Source organism: Panthera onca, chromosome E2 (assembly GCF_046562875.1).
Source record: "Panthera onca isolate mPanOnc1 chromosome E2, mPanOnc1 haplotype 2, whole genome shotgun sequence".
Classification (NCBI taxonomy): domain Eukaryota; kingdom Metazoa; phylum Chordata; class Mammalia; order Carnivora; family Felidae; genus Panthera; species Panthera onca.
The window spans coordinates 30,602,745-30,622,095 of NC_138353.1; the positions used below are offsets into that span (position 1 = coordinate 30,602,745).

A 19,351-nucleotide genomic window follows, 5' to 3' on the forward strand; every position below is an offset into this window, starting at 1 on the left:
GGTGTCAGCTGCCTTTTATGACCTCAGCCCCCAGGCCATTTGTGTTACCTGCTTGGTGGCTGCAGGTGCTAGTGGTCTGTGACCTCTGCCTGGGTGAGGACCTTCTGCCCCCCAGGCCCTAGATGGTGCATCGAACTGCCTCTCCCCCCTGGCCCCCGTCCATGCTGATGTGTACAGTCTCAGTGCTGAGGGTTGGGCTTTTGCTGCCTGCAAGGAGTAAGGTGCCATTATTGTGAGGAAATATAAGGCCACGGGCTAAGGAGCAGGCCAGGACCTGTCCCTCCCTCCCCAGATAATACACTCCCACTTGAGCAGTAACCTTCCGGGAATCGTGCCCGCTCGTGACTTTTCTTTTTTCTATTCTATTAGTGACTTTCAGAAAGGACATTTCAGCCAGCTAAAGGGAGCAGATGGTCCTATACCAGGCCTCCTGCAGGCTGAGTACTGGGGGGGGGGAATCAGGGCTTTCCTGTGATTAGTTCTTGTACCTGGTAAGCTTTGATCTCCCAGGCTATTGAGGTGTGTTCTCCTAAGGAAGGAATCAGGCCATGCTTAACCTTGATCACTGAAATCACTGTTCTCCTTGCCCTTCTTTTATAAACAAGGAAATTGGAACAGAGCTAAGAGAGGCTTTTTCATGCACTTTAGGAAAGAATGAGCAATGGAAAAAGGAAATTGAGAGCTTTGGGGAGTTTATAGGAGAGGAGCATTTGAGTTTGAAATAGGAGCTGGGAATCCATATGTTCGGAGGAAAGGAAAGAAAAGAACAGCCACACGCACAGAGCTTCAAGGGTAAGTGCGGAAATAGTTATGGGAAAGGGGGCAGGGAAGCCCACGTGGGTCTCCCTTTATCAGACCCAGATGTTCAGGCAACAGTTCTCAGGATGCCCATGAAAGGGTCCAGAGCCTGCTGTGCTAGACTCAGTGTTTTCTTAACTGCCAAGCAGCACGTGAAATCGGTGGCCAGGAGCTTTCCACTGCGCACTGCACGACTCCCTGAGGCCCTGCAGGGTCTGCGCCACACCAGTTACACACAGACTGGGCTACCTCTGGACCTGCCAGTGGACAGCCCTGGTTCACCTGGTTCCCCCCTGCCTGCCCACCCCCATCGAGCAGGGGCTGCCCAACCTGCCTGTGTTGACCTGTGGCCCAGACTGACCTTGGAAGGCAGGACTTGGAAGGTTCGGGTCCACCTGCATAAATGACAGCCTCTCCAGCCTTTGTCTTACCATCTTTATTTATTATTATTATTATTATTATTATTATTATTATTTTAATGTATATATGCTGAGAGAGACAGAGACAGCATGAGTAGGGGAGGGGCAGAGAGAGAGGGAGTCAGAGAATCCCAAGCAGGCTGCTTCATGGCCAGCGCAGAGCCCCGCACAGGGCTTGAACTCACGAAACTGTGAGATCATGACCTGAGCTGAAACCAAGAGTTGGATGCTTAACCGACTGAGCCACCCAAGTCCCCCAGTTTTACCATTTTTAAAATGGGGGTTGGGGGGGGGGAATCATTTGTGAGGTACATACAAGATATGTGTAAAGGGCTCTGGAAAGAATAAAACACAAAACATGTTTTTTAAGTTATTCATTATACTTTTAAAAATTACTATGGAAAATTTCAAACATATGTGCAAGTAGACAGAATAAACCCTCACACACCCATAACCTAGCTTCAATAATGATCAGCTCATGGCTAGTCTTAGTTCATCTATGTCTCTATCCACTTTCCCCATCCCCATGTTATGCTGAAGCAAATATGGAAGGTGTTTGAGAGATATCTTATTATTTTATCTCATTATCCAACATAGATGGCTGACTTGCTCCCTCAACCTGTTGAAACTTATCCAATCATGAGATGTCCCCTTTTTCCCCTTCCAGAGTGCCACATCTAGCATCCCATCATGCACTAAGTTCCTCTCAAAGCCACCATTCCTACAAAACTCATATGACTGGTAGCAACACTGGTTGTCAGCCCCTGGAGGCCTGGGATGTATTTGTGTTTTGCCAGACTCCAGTATCTTCAGAAAGAAAGAGCAGAACTCTAAAAGGTGGATACGGAAGCATCGATCCCTGGAAGTAGAAGAAGATATTGGACCATTTCGAGCCCTCCCAGCCCTTGACATCAAGTTTAAGCCCTACAGGAATTGACTAAACTCCTCCTCCTATTGGTGCTTTTCTTCCAGGGAAGGGGTGCACGGGGCAGAGAACACCAGTGGATTATGTCTTCCCCTCAACCACTGGCTGCAGGAGAATCAAGGCTCTCCTCTCCCAGCAGATGCCCTACTGCTGACTGAAGTATATGATGCAGCTATGAGTGTGTCGAGTCTCACTCCTTCTCAAATCCTGGAGTGGGTAGAATGCAGGCTCTAGAGACCAGGAGACCTGGTTCAAATTCAAGATGAAATAAGATAATGCCATATCCATTAGGGTTCTCTTGGTAACAAGGGACAGAAAATCCAACCCAAGATGGCTTTGAGAAAAAAGGGAATGTGGGGGCTTACCTTAAACTGAAAAGTCCAGGTGTGGCAATGGGGATCTGCACCCAATTTCCAACGTGTGTGTGTGTGGTCAGGGGCGTGGGCTTCCCTACATCACCAAGGAATTCTCTGAGACACCAGCTAGGCATCCAGCAATTCACCCGCTTCTGACTGATCAGCTGTAAATTGGAGGTTCCCATGCCCCTCTCCTTGGGTTTCATGAATTTGTTCGAGCGGCTCACAGAACTCAGAGAAACAGTTTATTTACTAGATTACAGGTTTATTATAAAAGGATATAACTCAGGAACAACCAGGTGGAAGTGACCCATAGGGCAAGGTATGGGGAAAGGACACAGAGCCTTCATGCTCTTTCCAAGCTCACCAGATTTCCACATGTTCACCAGTCTAGAAGCTCTCCAAACCCAGTCCTTTTGGGTTTTTGTGCAGCCTTCATTACATAGGCACAATCGATTATACCATTGGCCGTTGGCGATTGATTCAGCCTTCAGCCTCCCACCCCTGTAACTTTCCTGGAGGTCAGTAGTTGGGACTGAAAGTTCCAACCCTCTGATCACAAGATTGGTTCTGCTGGCAACTAGCCTTTCCTCAGGTGCTTTCCAAAAGTCACTCATTAACATAACAAAAGACCCCTCCTCCCCGCCCCCCTTTTTTTCTGTCATCTCAGGAAATTCCATAGGTGTTTTAGGAGCCGTAAGCCAGCAACCGGTGGCCAAATACCAAATATATACTTCTTATTATAAATCACAATATCACAGGTGGACATGGCTGGTGTTTGGGGTTCAACTGTTAAAATCAGGACTTGGTTTCACTCTACTTCTTGGCTTCACATTTGTTTCAACTTTAGTTTTGGGTTAGTGGGGTAACAAGACAGCAGCATCAGGCTTAGCCCCTGGACCCTTTTAGGATTTCCACAGAGAATCTCTTTTCCAAAAGTCCTAGCAAAAGTCTCATGGACCTGGATTGGGTCACATAGCCATCCCTGACCGCAATCACTGTGGCCCAGGAGCATGAGGCGCTCATCTGCTTAGGGAGTGTCACTGGATCTATAAGGACAGAGAGGGTGGGGGAGGGGTGGTCCCCTGGAATGAACTTGCAGAGGGGGTTGGGCATAGTTACACAAATGCAAAATGCGGGTGGGTCAGTACTGGTGACAAAACTAAAGACCTTGAGTGCATTATGAAAGCTCATAAAATGATAATTCCCTTCTATCTCATGGAGACTTTTTTTATTCCTTTTCAAATAAATTCTACATATTTGATCTCCTGTCAGTCCTGTGAGGCCGACAGGAGTACAGGTAGTATCTTCCCACATTACAGATGAGGAAATCAAAGCACAGAGCAGGTAAAGACTTTGCCCACAGTCACAAAGCAAGGTAGTACGCACTTGCCCTAGAATCCCACAGAGACACAGAGGGCTCTGAATTGCCTGCCAGATCCAGTGGAACTGGTCACTGGGATATATAGGGTCTGACATGGGGTTTATTTATATCAGCTGCCTGGGTTTTCCCCTGAGTTAGCCAGCTAGACTGGTAGCACTGTGGGTGGTCAAGTATCCATTGTCGGTGCCCTCCCAGGTGGCTAGGGAAAGAGCTGGTGCCCAGGCCAAGATACTACCACCCACCCCAGGGAAACCCTCTCATAACTGATTCCCTTTACACTGGGCAACTATGTGCAAGACTTGGTTTTCCTCGTCCTGGCAAAAAAAAAAAAAAAAAAAAAAAAAAGTCAGTCCAAAAAAAAAAAAAAAAAAAAGCGTAAGGTTGGGGAGGCACTGCTAGTGACAAGGGAAATTGATCCTCAAGCCAAGAGGTGGAGGGAGAGCAGCATCCCCTGGTCAGATGGGAGTGGTTTGGCCAGAGTTGTCAGGGTCGTCCAGAGCTTTCCAAAAAACAGCACGCCTCTCCCGCATCCAGGTTCCTAACACAACGAATAAAAAGACAAAGGAATGGCAGAGAGCCAAAGTACCGTCTTAATTGTCACTAAAGCCAGCATGGAGGATGTAGCTTAGTGTGAGAACAAAAGTGACTTCCTAAGGGAGCCTAGAAGGATGGAGAGAGCAGATCTTCACGGACAGCCTTCCCGTTTTCCCCCCATCAGGCAAGTCGTTCCATTGCCGTGGACAGTGAGAGTAAAGATAAAAAAGTTTTAGGGAAAATCCCTCCTCGTGGAAACCAGAAGCAGGGAAAGACACGGGACTTTGGCAAGTTATTAATCTCTCCGGGCGTGGTCCTCTTCTTGGGTGAAATGGGCATAGTAACAGTATCTCCCTCGCAGGGAGGCAGTGAGGGTTCAAAGCGGTAATGTGTATGGCCGCCGTGGTGTGTGGAAATCCCTCAACGAAAGCTGGCTGTTTCTGTGTACAGGCCAGGTTCATGGCAGGTGGCCTTGCTTGTCTCTCCAGCATGAAGCCCAGGGCCCCTGGGCCCCACTGTGCTTGTGCAGCTCTCTCCAGCTGTAAAAATTCACGCGAATCTAGGTGAGCAGCGGCTTTTCAGTTCTTGGCTTCTTCCCAGGCTGTGTTCTCCCACTTGGGGGTGCAGAAGGGATGGCACACATCCTCTTCACAGTGGTGAATGCCACTGCCGCTACCCCATGCCCCGTTCCAGCAGATCCTGGCTCAAAGTTCAAAGCCAAGGTGGCTTTGTTGAGTAATTCGGTGACACCGCCTGCCCACCCGCCATCTGAGGGTAGTCTCCCTCCCACACACCCATTTGCTAAGCATCTGCTGCCCTGTGTTTTGTGGTGTGGAGGCTGGGAACAGGCAGGCCGCCCCAGCTGACCGCGGTGAGGCTGAGCTTCCTTCCTCCCCACGCCCCCACCCCCTCCCCTGCTGCCCTTGGGCTCAGTCGCACACACTTCTCAGTCCCACGAACTGGGGTTTCAGATCCGCTCCCAGGCTGGTTGGCGTTGACTGCATCTGGATTCACACCAACCTCTTCCTCCTGGGGGTTCAGAGTGTTCTTGGAAGGAAGCCTGGGAAGGGAAAGGCCTTCCCCAGCATTCCCCATGCCGCGGCTGGCTGACAGCATAGACGGGAGCTGCCAAGAGCTGCAGAGGCAGACAGACCTGAGTTCAAATCCCTGGGTGACCTTGGGCAGGCTGCTCTCTGCTTCAGTTTCCTCATCTGTAAAAAATGTGATAGTGACAGGACCTGTCTCATGAGATTATCGTCAGGATTCAGTGAGATACCAACTGTGGAGCATTCACCCCACGTCTGGCACGCGGGACGTGCTCAAGAGATCGTAACCCTTGACCATCGGTGGGGTATCCCCTGACTTCCTGTGGGGGTACTCACGGAGAGGAAGTGGGTGCCATCTCCTTGGGCCCGCCCCACTTCCCACATTCAACCCCTACCGTAGTTACTCCAGTGGGACCAAAGAGATTTGATTTTATGCAAAATGTCTCATTTGTCTAGTAACTCCCATGTCTGGTGTGGTGCCTGGCACCTAAACACTAAATGTTTGCAGTAGAAGAAGCGGAAGATAAAGGGCAAGGGAGTGACTGGCAGGGAGCGTCTATTCTCGGACTGCTTTCTGAGCCCTAGGCTGTTCTTCTTGCCCCTTATCCATCCTTCCTTCCTCCTTCCTTCCTTCCTTCTCTTCTTCCTCCCTCTGTGCGCCCTTCCTTCCTTCCTCTCTTCCTCCCTCCCTTCTTCTCTTCCTCCCTTCCACCCTTCCTTCCTTCCTCCCTTCCTCCCTCCCTTCCTCTCTTCCTCCCTTCCTCCCTTCCTTCCTTCCTTCCTCCCTCCCTTCCTTCCTTCCTTCCTTCCTCTCTTCCTCCCTCCCTTCCTCCCTTCCTCCCTCCCTTCCTCCCTCCCTTCCTTCCTTCCTTCCTCCCTCCCTTCCTCTCTTCCTCCCTCCCTTCCTTCCTTCCTCCCTCCCTTCCTCCCTTCCTCTCTTCCTCCCTCCCTTCCTCCCTTCCTTCCTTCCTTCCTCCCTCCCTTCCTTACTTCCTCCCTCCCTTCCTTCCTTCCTCCCTTCCTCCCTCCCTTCCTCTCTTCCTCCCTTCCTTCCTTCCTCCCTTCCTCCCTCCCTTCCTTCCTTCCTCCCTCCCTTCCTTACTTCCTCCCTCCCTTCCTCCCTCCCTTCCTTCCTTCCTTCCTCCCTTCCTTCCTTCCTTCCTTCCTCCCTCCCTTCCTTCCTTCCTCTCTTTCTCCCTCCCTTCCTCCCTTCCTTCCTCCCTCCCTCCCTCCCTTCCTTCCTCCCTCCCTTCCTTCCTTCCTTCCTTCCTTCCTTCCTCCCTTCCTTCCTTCTCATCTTCCTCCCTCCCTCCCTCTCTCCCTCCTGACCTCCCTTCTTCAGACCTTTCTTTTTTCTCAGAAGGAGCTAGCTTCCTTCTTTCCTTTCTTTTTGTAATATCCAAGCTGCGAGAGCGTCCCTTGAGAGCCCTTCACCCAGCAGAGAGCTGTGATTCCTCTTTCAAATTGAGTCTGTCCCCTGACTCATTCATTAAAATGCAAAGGGCATGTGACCAAACTGCATAATGAGTCTCTCATGAGGAAGGCTCCGAGGGAAGAGGCCGGCAGATGCTGCCAACTGCAAGGCAAACGTTACCCCCCGCCCCCCCCCCCCCCCCCAGCCGTGGATCAGGCTCATTGGCCGCCATGCCCTGGGAAGGCTGGGGGCTGCCGTTCATCTCCAGTAAATCAGCCAAGCCCTGGAGAGCTGCAGCCTGGCGCAAGCTGTGCAGTCTTGGAAGCTGTGTTGCTTTGGAGAGTCCAGCCCATGACCTTTTCTCAACCTTCCCCCACTCTTGCTGTTTTACTCTCCCATTTATTTCAATATATTTTTTTAACTACCCGAGTAATATGTGAATATGTTCTAATCATAAAAAATTCAAACATACAAGCAAGCCCCCTTTAACAACTCCTCAATCCCGCTACCCCTCTCCAAGACAGCCTTCCCGTCGTGCCCCTCTTTGCCTTCCAAGGTTTTGGCTGCTCCATCACAACCGCCCCAGGAAGGTGACCTGGGGGCCCAAACACCCTTTCGCCCTCCTGAGGTCCTAAGCCAGTTCTCTACAAAGCTGTCAACATGCATCTCGGACACCTTATCAGGACACCTTATCAGCCTGCTTCGTGGCCAAGTCCCCTGTCTGCCATGTCACTGCCACTCACCCAGGGACCCCGCTGAATCCCATCCCTGCAGAAGAGCCTTACTGTCTGCACCACGGAAACCAGATTATTCCCTGATTCGAAAGTTAGGTTTAACTGCTTTCCAGAGGCATCTGCAATTTCACATTGGAGTCCAGAAGAGTGAAAAAGGTGGCAAAATCCAGTGATCCTCATGGCCGCCTCTCAGGCGCTAAGACCTCTTGAGCTCCACTTTTGGGTGGTGAGCCTCTCTGAACCCACCAATTCATTTCCCTTGGGTAACAGCCTATCCCACTGTGGCCTTGGGAAAATCACTAACTTCCCTGAATCACGTTAACTCACCTGCAGAATGGAAATAACGCTAGTACCTCCTTCATTGGGTTGTGAAGTTTAAATGGAATTATCTACATGAAGCCATCAGTGGGACGCCTGGTGGCTCAGTCAGTTAAGCAGCTGACTCTTCATTTCAGCTCAAGTCATGATCTCATGGTTTGTGAGTTTGAGCCCCGTGTTGGGCTCTGCACTGAGGGGACAGAACCTGCTTGGGATTCTCTCTCTCTCTCTCTCTCTCTCTCTCTCTCTCTCTCTCAAAAATAAATAAATAAACTTAAAAAAAAAGAAGTCTTCAGTATTTTGCCTGGCACATGGTCAAAGATGCAATTAATGTTAGTAATCGTCATGACCATCATGATTTTTACTCTGATCTGTAATACTCCCAATTCATTCATTCAAGTATTTTTACTGAGTACCTACTATGTGCCAGGCACTGTTCTTGATCCTGGGAGTATAGCAGTGAATGATTCTGACACATTTCTGGCCCTCAGTGGGTTTATTCTAGCACAAATGTATTGCACCCTTCTGTTTGATAAGCACTTTGCCTCCTATTATGTCACGTGGTCCTCACTAATGTCTTCAAGTCCGGCAAAGGCAATATGAGTGTCCCCAGTGTACAAATAGAAAGCCACAGGAGAATTAAGCTAATGGAACAGCTAGAAACTGAACCAGCTACGACCTGATTGGGGGTCTTTCTGACTCCAGTTTTTGTGCTCTCTTGCAGTGGGCACTGATGATTATTCTCGGGTGCAGAAATAGGGGGCATGAAAGCAGTTCCCCAAGCCCTGACTCCACCAGGAGAAGCACAGAAAAGAGGTGGAATTACCCTTCGTGTGCCTCCGAGAGCCCTGGTTGGTTCTGTCCACGAGGTGAATCAGTCAACTGGGCCTAACCAAGTATCCCTCTTGCCTGCTGCTAGTCTCAGAGGCCTGGAGGAGATTTTTTTTTTTTTTTTTTCCCCAATGAAAAAGCACTTCAGCCTGTAGCCTATGGGGCCTGGCTGTGACAGCTGGCTGCTCAGAGGTCTGAGAGCACTTCCCCCTGGGGTCCTCACGGCAGGAGAAGATGGCTCGGACTGTGGGTTCAGTGACCAAAATGCATCTTCCTGGGGAGGCACCCGGAACTCCTAGCTGTAACAGGGTTCTCTGCATACCCAGTGTCCTCCCCGGTCAGAGCTGGGCAGAGCAGAACTGGCCCTGTCTGAGAACACCATGCAGAGGAACTGGAAGTCTGTCTTGCAGAACGTGGCAGGGGTAGGCCTGGCAAAGATCCCAGGGAGAGGGCACTGTGGGCCGGCCACTGTACAGAGAGACCCATGACCTAAATAGGGCTCAGCCAGGGCATTTCCCTGACCCCATCATGGTGACAGCTCACCCCTCCCCTCTGACCACACCTGTGGTCTATAGTACTGTAGACCTGTATAGACTATACACAATATTTAGTACTATAGTACTAAACCTGTACAGCAACATGTGACTGATGAAGGGGTCCCTACCTCCAAGGTCACCTCTGCCTACTGCTCATGGGAACACACACACCCCTGCCCTTCTTTAGAGGTAAATCCCCTTTACCTGCCTTCTCTCTGGACATGCCTACACCCTTCTGAAGTATACTCTGTATCTGTCCCAAGACTAGGTTTCTGTTCTCTTTCTTAATTGAATCTACGCACACAGGATTAGTCATGCTCTGATAGAGGACATCCTTTCATCTTACGCTGGACCTTGCACAAGGTTATTTATTATTTATCTATGTTTCCTTATTTGTTTACAGTATAGTAAACACCATGAACCCACCACCCGTTCTTCCACTGTGTTCCTGACCTTCCCTTCACTCTGCCTCCCTCACCACATCCTGAATCTTGAGTTTACCATTCCTTTGCTTTTCTAAGAAGTAATCTTATTATATTTTTCTAAAAGGTGTATTGTGTGGATTTCATGTTTTTACCTTAAGAGAATATCCTGTTCTATGTAGCTTTCTGGAATATACTTTTTTCTCATGATATTATATTGCTAAAAGTCACCCATACTGTATCATAGAGCCATGGTCCATTTGTTTTCACTATTATAATCATCTCTGTTATGTTCCACATGTGTCTATTTATTCTCCTGTCCCTGGACATTTGAGTTGTTACCAGCTTTCCTCTACTTCGAATGTATAGAGCTGAACATTCTTGTACATGTCTCTTGGAAAACAATGTGAATGTAGCAATTTACAATCCCACCACCAACAAGTATATAAAGATCCTATTGGTCCATGTCCTCTCTAACACTTGGCATTATCAGACTTTATAATGTTTTCCATCTGAAAGGTTATTAAGTGGTATCTCATTGTGGTCTATTCATTTTTATTGGCTATCCAGATATGGTTTACAATGATCAATGGTGAGGTGCGGATCATCCCACAAGGGATCCATGAGGATTTCATGAAGCACACAGTATGCTTGCAAAGCCTCTCCCAATTAGGATCATGCCATTGTCTTGTCCAGCTCTGGGTCCCTGGTAGCCAGCAGAAGGCCGGGTACCTCATCATTACCATCATTATCATCATCAAAACAACAACAAAAATAGTAGGTCACACTTACTGTGTGCTTACTAAGTGCCAGATGCTATGCTAAAAAATACCTTTCTTTTATTATCTCATGTAATTGTTCTGGAAACCCTAGAAGGTAGATTCTATACTACTCCCATATGAAGACGAGAGACTAATATTAAGCATCTTTCCCAGAGTCACACAAGTGGTAAATGATGGAGCCAGGATCCAAACCTTGGCATTGGACACCTGAGCCCTTAGCTCCTCTGTTACAGGTGTCCAATAAATACTTGAACGAGGCACCTTTACTTGCCCATAACCAGAGGCAGGGTCAGATGCCATAGCACATTTTAATTTCCTGTCAACTATATTTAAAATGCAACCACATTTCGGTTATAAACAAAGCTTAATGTTTATAATTTTACTCCAGTCGAAGATAACTCATTTAGTTTATGATTGGTGAAAATTTCTTGGTAATCATTACCCAGATGGAGAACTCTCACTGTGAGAGAGATCTAAGGTACAAATTATTCTCAAATATCATTGGATGCTATGAATTCCTCCTTTCCCAACAATTCCCCTGAAATTGTTGCTCTGTTTTTTCTCTTATCAATCATGCTTATTATCTCTAACATACCATATAATTTGCTTATTATTGTGTCTTACTATTGACACCCAGGGCAGGAATATTTGTCCACTTAGTTCTGTCTGTATCCTTAATTGACTTAGCACTTGTGTATCCCTTGTGCCTAAAATTGTGCCTGGCACAAAGAAGCAGTTCAACAAATATTTGCTGAACGAATGGAATAAATGTATGCTTCCAGGAATGAATGAATGGATGGATGGATGGATGGATGGATGAATGAATGCATACTAAATTGAACAGTTAATGAAGATTGACTCTATGATTTTGTTTTGTGGTTTTATCTTTTCATTTTGGAGCCAATAATTTTTTTCAGGCTTCAGGTTTCAAACATTTCTGTGATCCTAGGAGGCCTGAGATTTCATGCCCAGTATACCTAAAGGATAAAAAGATCCTGAGATCCGAAACAATGTTTCATTGCCTTTTCCTTTATCTCTTAGAAACCAACATCAACAACGAGCAGCCTGCCTCAAATGAGACTATTTGGCAATGAGGCAGGAGGCTCTTAAAAAGAAAACAAAGCAAAACAAAACAAAAAATTCCTGTTGGCTTTAATATAGCAATTTTTCTAGCAATGTACATGGATGCTTAGGTCCAGAGCATCTGACATATGTGTAACGGGTCCGAACCCCTGGCTGTTATTCTTATTTCCAAACTGGGGTGCACTAGATAAATGCAGGAATCAGGAACCATCCCTCCTAGTCAAGCGTCTGTGGCTCGGTTCCCAGAGCCGGGCCAAACGGGTAATTATAGCTTCCCTCTGTGGTGTACAGGGCAGGAGGCTGATTTAGTAAAGGAAGCCTGCTGTCTGTCTCCAGCCTGGCTCTGACTCATGGAACCAGGGAGTCCCAGAAGCGCTGCCCACAGAGGGTGGTGAGCAGCTGGGGGGTGGGAGGTGAGGGTGGCCAGCGAGCAAGGCTGAAAGCCCCGAGAAGGAGGAAACTCCCTGCTTGGCCTGGAAGAACCTGCAGCTGGAGCCAGAGGAAGTGAGGCTCAGACAGAGCAGCTGCTGTTCCAGCAACCGCTCAGCCGCTGCTGTGCCCTGGGAAGGAGGCCCCTGCCGTGCAGAGATGTAAAATAAAATGGGTTCGTAATTCTCATATTCAAAATTAATTGGGGGGAAAACCCGAATTGCCTCTGACTAGAGACGGCTGCCTTTTGTTCCATATACCAGCGGCTTTGGTTTCTTTTAGGGGGGCTGGGCCTTTGGAGTCTGGAGTGATGAGCATTCTGTTCATTTGATTTCCCTCTTTGGCAGCCGAGGCAGCTAATTGGGTCTTTACAAGCCACAGAGGCAGATTGACCTGGGAGAGGCTTCAGCTACACGGAGGGTAACAGGCCACTCCGGCGTGCACGTAGATGCCACCTTAGATAGGTCACCAGAGGTCATTTACCCTTCCTTCTGTCTCCAGCAGCTTCTTCCTCCTCCCCTGACAGGCAGCCAGACCTGACAGGCAGCCAGACAGAGACAATTTGACCTCCTCCTGCAGGCCCCTGGGCCAGGAGATTCCGGGTCCCACCCCTTCCCTTCCCACTGAGTCACCCACCTCCCAGTCAGGTGATCCTCCCCTGGGCCCTTCTGAGAGCACCTTGACCTATATTGCAAACACTCCATTACAGCAGATTCTAATTGTCCCACGAGAGGGCCCGCCAGGCCAGCGGGCACGGGGCCCGAGTTTCGCTGGGGGCAGCCCCAGGCTGCAGACGAGGCCCCCGTGGGCAGTGGGAGGAGGCACTCCCACTCTGTGAACAAGAACAACACCAGACAGGCCTGAAAATGGAAAGTTGGGAGGTTGGAGGCTGTGTGCAGAGCAGGGGCAAATGGGGTGGTGATCTGGGCCAGGCCCTGACTGAGCAGACTGCTGGGGACCAGGGGTGAGGGACAGATGCAGTCCCCCTCCGGGGCTGGGGGATGTTGCGCCCAGGGAAAGGGGAGAGGTGAGAAACCATGCAAATCGAGGCATAAACCTAGATGACTCATCCAGATCGTCCCAGCCGAGAAAAAGCTCCCCTAGACAGGGAGGGAGTTCTTGCCCCAAAATTAGCCACAAAGTGGCCTCTACTGATGTTGTCTATGGGTTCTTTGTGCCGTGGTTGCCTGGGCAGTCTTTGTGTCCTTCGGATGTGAGGGTAATAGGGAGGGAGTGGGGGAGCTGTAGGAAAGGAATTAAAAGGGAAGTGTTCAGAGTCAAACATTAAGCCTCATCCTTGGGCATCAAGCCTGTACAAAGTGGTATTAAGTGAAGATTGCAGTTCTGTGGAATTAGAATGGGCGCTGAACTTGGAGCCTTTCTTCAAAGCCTGACCTTCTCGATTCGTAGCTCTGTGACCTTGGCAAGGCACTCTAGGCCTCAGTCTTCAATCTGTCTTATGGGGGTTTTAACAAAACCGCATTAGATCAGATGGTTATGAGCATTTGCTCAGATGATGTGTGTAAACATATTATATCAATTATATGTAATTGTGCGTAGCTATGTGATATTCTTTTCTCTAGATTGTTAAGCCCCTTCCCACTCCCATCTGAGAGGATTATTTTATTTGTTGACTGTCCCAAACATAAAAGAGTCTGCTTCTGGGTATGTTTACAAATGTAAATAGCAAACCCTAGCCCCTGGCTTCCTCCTGTGGTCTGCCTGAGTCTAACAGCCCCACATAGCGTGTTTATGCCTCACCCACAGGTTGGTTATACATGGTTTTATCCTTTTATATCAAGAAAAGCTATGCATCTGTACAGTGGAGTAAAGTCCTATTTTTAAACCAGACTGTAAACATATAAAGTTACTGCCTGGTGCACAGTGGATGCTAGTTATCAGGGTAGGTGCCAATGAGATGGATGGAAGGAAAGAGGGGCAGAAGGGAGGAAGGGGTAGAAGGAGGAAAAGAAGTTAGATAAAGGTATAGGAGGAGAGCTGGATTTACCAAGACGCTAATTATGCTTGAACTTCAGGACGCTTCACTTACATGTGTCCCTTCCAAGGCCTGGTACCTAATTTTTAATTCATGTATTCCTTTCCTAAAGAGAGCCCTTTGTACTGTATTCTCTTCAGGCCCCACCAAACCTGGATCTGCCCCTTTACAGAAGGTCTCTGAGAGACCCACCCCTTGTTCATGTTTAAGATTCCTAAGCACAAAAGAGGGGCGCCTAGGGGCTCAGTCGGTGAAGCATCTGACTTCGGCTCAGGTCATGATCTCACAGTTCATGGGTTTGAGCCCTGCATCAGGTTCTGTGCTGACAGCTTGGAGCCTGGAGCCTGCTTTGGATTCTGTGTCTCCGTCTCTCTCTGCCCCTCCCCATCGCACTCTGTCTCTCTTGCTCTCAAAAATAAATAAATAGAAACAAAATGAAAAAAAGAAAGATTCATAACACAAAAGAAACACAGGTGGTGTAGGGGATGTGCACCTTCAGGTTGTCTCCACCATGAACCCCAAATCTGGAATTTGCAGGACGATCCCCATATAGCCAGGCAAGAGGAACACCATAAGGAATGACATGGAGAAAGAGGGTGGAGGTCAGGACTGGGCAGAATTATAGGATCAATTCCAACTTCCAGAATCTACTCTGGTGCTTCCTGGGCTCCTCAGTTCCCAGGCCTTCTTGAATCTGGTTGCACAGCATGGGGCAGTGCAGAAATGGTGGCTTGCAATCTGGAATTCTCTCCCCAGTCCTGACTAGTCTTCCCTCACCCTCCTCACTAACCAGCTGAATCTCTTTGGGCCTAAATCTCTCTACATTTAAGATTGTGGCAGGTGAGGGGCACCTGGGTCGCTCAGTCAGTCAAGCGTCCGACTTAGGCTCAGGTCATGCTCTCACCATCCGTGAGTTCAAGCCCCACATCAGGCCCCATGCTGACAGCTCAGAGCCTAGAGCCTGCCTCAGATTCTGTGTTTCCCTCTCTCTCTGACCCTCCCCTGTTCATGCTCTGTCTCCCTCTGCCTCAAAAATAAACAAACATTAAAAAAAATTTTTTTTTAAAGATTGTGGTAGGTGATTTCAGAGCACCTCACTTAAACTGCCTGTCCACCACTGTATTCCCATGAGTACAGTGTCTAATAATCGTTGTTTTATATTAATGGCAAGAATTTACATAGTGCTTACAGATGGGAAACCTGAAGTGCCAAGCTGTTGCATATGCTGCCCCAGGTCAGCTGACTAGTAAGTGTCAGAGTTGTGATTCAAACCCAAGCAGTCTGGCCCCATAGTCCCCCATTCCCAATCACTCTACTGTATGCTCAATAAATAACTAATAGACTTTACTTTTTAGAACGGTTTTAGATTTAGAGAAAAATTGAGATAAACACAGTTTGATGAATGAAGTCAGTCAACGAATGAAGAGTCCCTTGATTGAGACCATGATTCATCACCCAGAGGACATGGGTAGGTACATGCCCAGCATTTTGTACAGGTTGCTCACTTCATTTTCATTGTTAAGTAGGTAACATTCACCCTATTTTGCCATGAAAAAACTGAGGCCCAGAGAGGTTCAGGGGCTTGCGCTAGGTCACACAGCAGATGAAGGGTTAGGACTAGAACATTCTGATATGTCTGACCCTAAAGACCACATTTGCCCCTGTGAAAACTTCATAATCATCATCAAAAGATATTTTGTCTCATATTTATTAACCTAACAGTCGTTTCTAGTGCCTTGCAGTTTTAAAAATACTTTGTATCCTTTTTTTTGTGGGGGGTGGGGGGTTGCTTTTGGTCCTCTCTACTGCCCAGGAAGGTAGGTGAGGCAGTGATCACGATTCTGTTTTATAAAGGAAACTATAAGGTCATATGATAAGTGTTGAGATAGGATCAGGAATGAAACACAAATATATTGACTCTTAATACATGGTCCTTCCTTCTCACTCAAGCTTTCCTCCATTATAAAGCACTTCATTATACATCAACTCATGCTAAGCCCTCACAGAGGAAATACCTTCCTTGTTAGATATGAGCCCTCAAGGGGTTGCCCCTCTTCCCAGGGGTCTGTCAAGAGTGTTTTTCCAAACTCTAACCTTTGACTGCATGTAAGTCCTTTCGTACAAGTTTGGCATTTTACCTGATCTGTTGCCAAAGCATGGAAGTAATGGGTTGACTGTGACATTTTCTTTTTTTCCCCCATGTATTTAAACAACACAAGGGGGAGTTGGCCATTTTCAGTTAAAAAGGCTATGTCTTTTCTTTTTTTAATTACTAAATGTTTTTATTATTTTTGAGAGAGAGAGAACGCACACTCAAGCTGGGGAGAGTCAGAGGGAGAGGGATAGCAGAGAGCCTGACGTGGGGCTTGAACTCACAAACCACGAGACCACGACCTGAGCCAAAGTTGGACGCTTAATTGAGTGAGGCGCCCGGGTGCACCAGGTTGTGTTTGATTCTGATGACAGTCAGAGGCTGAATTGCCAACGTTGGAAGCCCACTTCATGATGGCAGCAAAGAAAGGATTTCCACTCTGCCCTTGACTCTCAGGCCAATGTAACTATACCTCTGAAGCAAGCAAATTATCTTTGGCACTTCCCATTACTTGACAGCCTCTACCCAGAGCCACCCAACTTATTACCCCAGAGCAGAGGGTCATGGTGGTTTGTTTATTTATTTATTTATTTATTTATTTATTTATTTATTTATTTATTTATTTTTGTCTGGGGTCCCTGGGGGGTGGGGGTGGGGGGGGATGAGGGTGCGGGGGTTGGTGGTTTTGTTTTGGGTTTGTTTTTTTTTTTTGTAATTTTATTTTGAAAAACTTTCAAACCTACAGAAATGGTACAGGAATGTTACAATGAGCTCTCTTTTCTTATAGCCCCTAGATTAAGCAGAGCTTAATTTTTAAAATCTCATTAATGAAATTTTCTTTTAAAATACTGATTTTATCGCTTTTGAGAAGGAATTACATTTGTTTGACTCAAAATTCCAAAGGATTATACAGTGAGGAATCTTCCCTAAACCTTGTTCCCCATTACCCAGAGCCTTTTTCTAGAAGAAGCCAATGCTTCAGTTTCTTATGTACCTGTCTAAAGAGATGTCATATGTACACAAGGAAATATAGTTGTGGGGTGCCTGGCTGGCTCGGGCCATAGAGCATGCAACTCTTGGTCTCAGGGTTGTGAGTTCAAGCCCCACATAGGGTGTGGCACCTACTTAAAAAATTTTTTTTTAATTTAAAGAAAATATAGTTGTATGTATGTATTCTTGTTTTGCCTTTCCACACCCCGCCCACCCCATACTTTATTATTCTACACCTTGGATTTCTCATTTGAAATAACTCTAATTCAGATCAGAAACAGTGTTCTCATTTAAAAAAAAAAATAATTTTATTGTGTTCCACTGTGTGGGTGTTCCCTTAATTTGGTTAACCAGGCCTGGCCTCCAAGCTGGCCACTGAGGTTGTTTTCAAACATTTGTTATTGCTGCCCAGTAGTACACCGAATGACCTTTGTTATTCTTGAGAATAGTTTGCAACTTTGAGTAAAGACCAAAATTGAAATGCTATGAGATTATGTCTGGGGAGTTTCATCAGTTCAGGTGCTTAGAAGGTAGATCACTTCCTCATCTCTGTGCTACACTCCTTTGATCTGGGGGACTGGTAACCCAATCTTACATGCTCTGGACCCTAACATCTTCACTGGTGATACCTCTGGTCACAAAGGTGATAAAAACTTGTCTCAATAGGTTACTTTCTGGTGCTGAAATGGCCTGTTTCTCACTGTTCTCCTGAGCCCACTTTTGGCCAGCACATCGGCCTGTTAGTTCAGTCCAGGTAGCACGTACACTTTGCCACTGTCAATCGAACCTGGTCCAGGATCCATCAGTCCATTTGCGTTCTGACCTTGGTGCTGGGTTAGAACACTTGAATGAGAAGTTCAGGTTTCATAATGTTTGCATTTGGGAAATAAACCCACGTTTCCCACATGTGCTGTTTGAGGAATCCCAAGAAGCATAGCAAAACGGTATAAACACCAACCAAAAAACACAATGCGGGGCTCTTTCTCCAAGGACAGCAAGAAGGCGGGGCTGCAGAGTTAAGTAGCCAGGAACATCTTCTGCTTCGTTTTCAAATGACATCTTATTGCACGTATTCACGAGGACACGTTTCAGATAAAGGACTGAACTCCATCATTGTTAGCTCAGAGGAAAAGAAGAAAGCTCAGAATCTAGTTAAAGATGCACCTGCTTTACTACACACACACACCACCACCACCCCACACCCTACACCTTACATATGGTGTGGCTATACTGTAGCATTTTGGGGGGTGGGGGGGAAGGGGGGGAGGTCATCTCATTCAGTGTCCTGCTTCCCAGATGGGCCGCTTGACATCTATCCTAGATTTTTTTTTTAAAGAATGTATTTCACATTGAAAAATATTGAGGACAGGAAATATATATGTCCGTTCCAAAATAGATGTACATAAAGGAAAGGCAGCATCACAACTTTTGAGATAGATCCCTTCCAGCTTTTAAATCTGTAGTCAGTCTCATCATTAAGAAATGCTACTTCCTGTCCATTAACTGTTGAAGTAATTGTCACCCTGGGGGCTTGGGCCCAACAGATTCACTTATTTAACAGACCTTCAGTGAGCATCTGCTATGAACCAGGCATGGCCACAGTACGGAAGATGTAGGGGACAGACAGAAATCCTTATCCCATGGAGCTTATGTTTTAGTGAAGGTAGAGGAAAAAAGTAAGTAAAACATAGTAAGCCTATCATATCGTGCTATGTGATATGGAGGAGAATAAAGCAGGGAATGAATGCACTAGGGAGTGTGGCGTAGAGGAAAGAAGGTAACAATTTTTATTTTATTGAATTTTAATTTTTTTTTTTTTTTTTTTTTTTTTTTTTTTTTTTTTTTTTTTTTTTTTTTTGAGGGAGAGAGTGTGAGCTAGGGAGAGGCAGAGGGAGAGGGAGAGACAGAATCCCAAGCAGGCTCCACACTCAGTGCTCGATCTCACAAACCATGAGATTGTGACCTGAGCCGAAATCAAGAATCGGAGGCTTAACTGACTGACCCACCCAGGCGCCCCTGGAGGGTCACAATTTTAATTTAAGGTGGTTAGGGAAAGCCTCATGGAGAAAGTACCATTTGAACAAAGTCCTGGAGGAGGGGAATGAGATAGCGGTGGCCCTTTGGGTAAAGTAAATAAACCTTTTGGCAGTGATTTGAGGGTAAGGCCTTTTACATCTCCAGATGTTCTTTTCACCTACTAATCACAATCCCTAGAATTCTTTTATTGGTCATACGTACTTTTATGTTAAAATGCTAAAATAA

General features: G+C 47.0%; 1 protein-coding gene and 1 long non-coding RNA gene across 4 annotated transcripts in view; both read left to right on the plus strand.

Moving 5' to 3' along the window:
- Positions 1 to 19,351, plus strand: part of CHD9 (chromodomain helicase DNA binding protein 9) — a 234,466-nt gene that overhangs the window by 18,258 nt on the left and 196,857 nt on the right. The window lies entirely within an intron of this gene.
- On the plus strand, positions 55 to 2,320 carry LOC132690389 (uncharacterized). Of its 3 annotated transcripts, none has more exons than XR_009615375.2 (3): positions 55 to 93; positions 649 to 792; positions 1,885 to 2,320. It is a non-coding gene; the product is annotated as an uncharacterized LOC132690389 (long non-coding RNA). The 3 variants fall into 3 exon arrangements; XR_009615373.2 differs by lacking the exon at positions 55 to 93 and adding an exon at positions 100 to 221; XR_009615374.2 differs by lacking the exon at positions 55 to 93 and adding an exon at positions 100 to 216.